Raw genomic sequence first — 5,610 nt, 5'->3', positions numbered from 1 at the left:
CTCATAATAGCCACTTTTTGTCTGAGATTATATAGCTTTGTGTGGTGTGATATGCTGATAATGCAAGGCAAAATAAATTTAAATTGGTTTATTATTAATAATATTATTATTTAAACATAGGGGGGTCGATGTTATATATTATTATTCATAAAGTTCATTTATTCAAAGAATCAAGCAATAAAATAATATGGACTAATTTGCTTTTTGTCGATGAATGTTTTCAAAGAAAGGTGACTGTGCAGTCTTTATTCAAAAGGGGCCACGTGGTTTTCGAATTGGAAGTTTGAAATGGATTACTTCTTTCTTTTTTTCATATTCGAAATTTAAAATTCAAGCAAAAGACACACTAGTAGTTTTCAAGATATGTGGTAATTTTTCTTAAAAAATTATAATTCCTTTTCAAAATAATTACAATTTTAAAAGTATATCAACCAAAAATAGCTTCATAATAAATAAATGCTAAAAAAAAAGGATTGAAAGTGATAAATTTGGCCCTAAATAATTGCACTGGAAAGAGACACGATCCATTACTTTCAAATCTCAGCGGACTTTATTCTTTTATCCATTTTACTTCTTTAATAGCTTGAATTAAAATTCACGTTTAAATAAATTACAAAGTTAACTCCTATTGATTTTATCGATTTGCTTAACTAATTTTTATTAATTAAGACCCTGAATAAAATGTAAAGAGAATAACGCACTATCTCCCCTACCTTGTCATATACGTTTTCAATCTTATTACGCTTCAATGGCTCAATGATAATTATTTTATACATTTTAAAATAGTTTAATAAAATCAATTATAAAATAAAGTATCAAAAGTAGTTTTTTACTTTCTATATTATTACTAACAAAACTAAAAGACAACTATGAAGATTTTACAAACATTTTATATGGAATAAAAATATAATTTGTTTTGAATTCAAAGTTTTTTCACTATTCTTTGAAAGACATATAAAAAATGCATTTAAATTTAAATTGTTTCTTAGTTTAATTTTTAAACAATATGAAATTGTTTAATATATTAAAAGAACAAAAAGCTTTTCAATCCTAGAAGACAAAAAAAAACTAAGAAAAGAAAATACTAACCCTTGAGTTAAAAATAAAGAACAAAAAAACTTCAACCTTCTACATTACATATTTTTTGAATAAAAATACTACTATATCTTTTAAATTTAATTAATCCTTTCTTTTAACCATATCTTTAAGAGGCAGATGAGTTATTAGTTTAAAAAAAATATTTCAATCATATCTTCAGTAAATTTATTTGCATTAAATGATCATTTAATAGACGAAGATCTAATTTTAATTTGCGATTTAAATTAAAATTGAAGTATGAAGCGCGAGAAACAAAACAATTTAATATTTGGCGGTAAAATAGAGTTCTGTGTATTTAAATAACAGTGTCTCATTACACTTCTCACCACCACAGAGCAAAGACAACGCTCATCCTTTTCTCTCTTCTGTGCGTCTTCCTACACTCTTTCTCTTTTTTTTTCTATTTCTTTTTCGATTCTGCTATTTTCAGAGTTTATGTTTTTCTTGATAAATTCTTTGACCTGATTTAACCCATCTTTTGATTTTGTCTTAGTTTTCTTCTGTGTCTCAATCATTCTTGCCAAACATAGTCTACATTCTGCTGTTTCATGGCTGTGAAACTACGGTATTTGGCTGTGTAGAATTGAAAATTGGGTTCAATTTTCAGATTCTTCTATTGGTAAGCATTATCAACATTCTACTGTAAATTCTCACTGAGATTGTTTTTTGGTCTTGTACTATGTATGACTTTCTTTAATCTAAACTTGTTTAATCAGAGAATATCTGTCTCTTCCTTCTTGCCGATTCTGGATTGAAGTCGCATGCCTCCCTCAACTCTGTTCATGTAACATTTTCTAATCTTCCTCTGCCATTTGCAATGTTTCTTGTTTATATTCTAATCTGTGTTTATATTTGCCATTTTTCCATCTCTTTCTATTGATATATGCAAGTTTTGTTGATATTTATGAACGAGTGCTTGTTCTTTGAACTTGATGGTTTTATGTTCCTTCGTCAATTACCGATACACGACTTTATTTTTTTCAGAACATGAGAAACATAATATTATCGAACCAGACCATTGACCCAGAAAAACAGAGGTTACATTTGGTTTCCAGAAAGAAAACATGTCTCTTTTACTATATTTTCTTGTGGCTTCTTTCTTTCCTTGTCTTCTTTTTCTTTTTAGTAATTTCTTTTACCTTATTTAATTATGATCTTATATATTGATAATCACAATCTTGTTTCAAGCTAGTAAGGTTTATCACGATTTCGTCAATTACTCTGTATGGCCTGCAAAAAGAAGAATTAAAGAAAACAGAAAAGATAATTAATTATTAGAAAAATGTTCTTGAACTCCAATTTCTCAAATAACATAACACCAGTTATTATTATAGTTTTTTTAACATATTTTCTATTATTATTATTTTAAATTCTTTTATAGTTTTAAAAATATAGTAATGTTTCAAGTAACCATTTTAAAACTGTTCAACAATTATTTTACATATTATTCCATTATTATTAAATAAAATTTCTCTTCCACTTCGGTTAAGTTTTATTATTTTAATGTTTATTTATTTTTATCAAAGTTTATATTTGTGTTGTAAATAATACATGATTTATTTTCTTAATTACTTATTTGAAATATATTTATATTTCCCTTTTTTTGTTAATGAATTTTAAATTATAATAATATTTCATTTTTCATTTTTTATTTCATAATTTTTTCTTTTTTATAATGTTTTTGTACCAAATATTTCTGTTTTTTATGATTTTCAAAATTATTGAAGCGGTTTATATTTCATTATTTTTTTTGTATTCACAATAATATTGCATAATATCTAAAAAAGTTAAATATGATTTTAGTCCCTAAAATATCAAGCAATTTTATTTTTAGTCTCTCTTTCAAACTAAGATACCTTTTGCTCCTTATCCTTTAGGAAAACATAATTTGTCGTCCTAAAAAACGAACAACGTTAAGTAGAGGTTGAGCTAGCGATTGCTATGGCTCGAGTGAAAGAAATTAGGGTTCATGTTCGATCGATTTGCTTTGGCGATTGTTGTGACTCGAGTGATCTCAAGGGTGAAGAGCAACAACGGGAAAGAAGCTTCAAGAGCAGAAGGTTGAATTTCATCTTCTTCAGCATTGTTTTGGCTGGAGTGGTTGGTGATTATTTACTTTCGCAATTAGGATTCGTCTTCCATCAAACAAGGTAATTATTTACTTTTGGTTTAATGTGGATGCAGTGTTTGTGGTGCATTGTGTGTGTAAATTTTTCATTTTACCATGTTGTGAATGCATTATTCATTGAACAAGGTAATTATTTTTCATTGTCGATGCAATGATTAGTAATGGTTTTTGACGTTGAGTGCTTGACTAAGTGAGTAGTCGGATTCAATAAAGGCTGACCCAATATATGTCCCTGCAATAAGACAATTTTTCTCTGCATCACATGGGGAAGTTCATGAAGAACAAGGGGCTAGAATATGTGGGAGGAGAAATACATGTTATAAAAGGAGGGGCTAGAATATGTGGGAAGAGAAATACATGTTATAAAAGGAATTACCTTGTTCTTCATGAACTTCCCCATGTGATGCAGAGAAACGTCAAAAAGCATTGCTAATCATTGCATCGACAATGAAAAATAATTACCTTGTTCAATGAATAATGCATCCACAACATGGTAAAATGAAAAATTTACACACACAATGCACCACAAACACTGCATCCACATTAAACCAAATGTAAATAATTACCTTGTTTGATGGAAGACGAATCCTAATCGCGAAAGTAAATAATCACCAACCACTCCAGTCAAAACAATGCTGAAGAAGATGAAATCCAACCTTCTGCTCTTGAAGCTTCTTTCCCGTTGTTGCTCTTCACCCTTGAGACCACTCGAGCCACAACAATCGCCAAAGCAAATCGATCGAACACGAACCATAATTTCTTTCACTCGAGCCACAGCAATCGCCAGCTCAACCTCTACTTAACGCTGTTCGTTTTTTAGGACGACAAATTATGTTTTTCTAAAGGATAAAGACCAAAAGGTACCTTAGTTTGAAAGAGAGACTAAAAATAAAATCGCCTAATAGTTTAGAGACTAAAATCATATTTAACCCTATCTAAAATTATATTTTTTGTACTTGGTATCATTACTTTTATTTCACACCAATATTTTCTTTTAAATCTTTAACCGTGCCTGTATAATTTTGATTCAGTAATAACTCGTACGTAATTGAGAAAATGAGAAGACATTAAATCATGTATGCTTTTTTTAGGATTATAATTTATAGTACAAGAATGTTTGTGTATATGTAAATTCAAACTCCTATCCTTAGAGAAAAGTATGTTTCATAGTTATTATTCAATATGCTTTTTGGATAAATGATACTTCTTATCTATATTTGTTAAGTGATTCAACTGAAGGTGAAAAATTAGCCATAAAAATTGATAGAAAGAAGAAAGGTCAAGAAGAAAATGGTGGAGCACTCACACTTAGAGTTCTGGTATGTTCATTCATCTTTCATTTATTCTGGAATTCAGCTAAATATATTTGGAAGTTTTGAATATTGATAACTTATGAGTTTACACTTACTTTCTTAACTCATATATAAATAAAATAAATTACTAACTGCAGATAGTTTTTTAGTAAAAAAGAAAGTATTGATGTTCGTACTTGTTAATTAGGTTGTTGTTAAACCTTTTGCTTGAATTAAAGTCTAAAGATAATGCATAAGATATATTAAAAAGATGATAATATATATATTTAAAAATTTACATCACAGTTACATCTGGTTAAATAATTCACTTGATATTAAAATAGATAGTGTTTCCATGCGACTAAATAAATTCACAAAAATATTTAAATTAAAAATAACGTTTACGAATATTAAAAATATTTTAAATTCAATTGAAAACAATATTTTAAGGTATTAAATTTTTAAAAATTACTAAGGCGTAAAACATAAAACAATAATCATTAACACATAGTAAAAAGTATTCTAAATAAAAATATGATGTATTAAAAGAAAAGAAAAAGTCCAACTATTTTTGTATCATAACATGATTTCCGAAAATAGTGAATCCAGATCTTTTGAGATTTCGGATAGCAATTATGGAACATTTAAGCTTAATTATAATTATCAGAACTATCATTAATTAGCATTGCTACAATGAAGTAAGTTACATTAGGGATTATTCTTCAGAGTTAAGAACTCATGACCTGACTGATAGACTTAGGTAAAGTTTGGCTTCTCCTCAAACAACATTAAGGATGTTTTGTTTATTTGCTCCCTTGTACCTTTATATTTTTTTCATGTCTAGTTCTTATACTTAGAAATTATTTATTTTAGTTTTAAGTTTTAAAATTTACTCTTTTAATATTTGTTAAGTTTGGTTCAAGATCTATGCAAACTCTGTCATGTTTATCAGTTTGATAGAACGTTTACAATAATTACAGAACTGCTATGCTACTACTGTTTCTACACATTCACAAAATTTTATCACTTTTTTTTCGAGGGAAAACTCCTTTAATTGATCAATGAACAAGCCAAGGAAGTTGAAGCAAAGGA

The 5,610-nt window shown here is 27.8% G+C and overlaps 1 long non-coding RNA gene across 1 annotated transcript; it reads left to right on the top strand.

Moving 5' to 3' along the window:
* The first annotated feature begins 1,433 nt into the window (after positions 1-1,433).
* On the top strand, positions 1,434-2,571 carry LOC148205311 (uncharacterized). Its single transcript, XR_015783235.1, has 4 exons — positions 1,434-1,465; positions 1,592-1,717; positions 1,815-1,882; positions 2,083-2,571. It is a non-coding gene; the product is annotated as an uncharacterized LOC148205311 (long non-coding RNA).
* The last annotated feature ends 3,039 nt before the right edge of the window (positions 2,572-5,610 follow it).

The sequence above is a fragment of the Vigna umbellata genome, chromosome 1, assembly GCF_029865625.1.
Source record: "Vigna umbellata cultivar VRB3 chromosome 1, Vumbellata_1.0, whole genome shotgun sequence".
Lineage (NCBI taxonomy): Eukaryota > Viridiplantae > Streptophyta > Magnoliopsida > Fabales > Fabaceae > Vigna > Vigna umbellata.
This window is presented reverse-complemented; position numbering and strand designations above follow the sequence as displayed.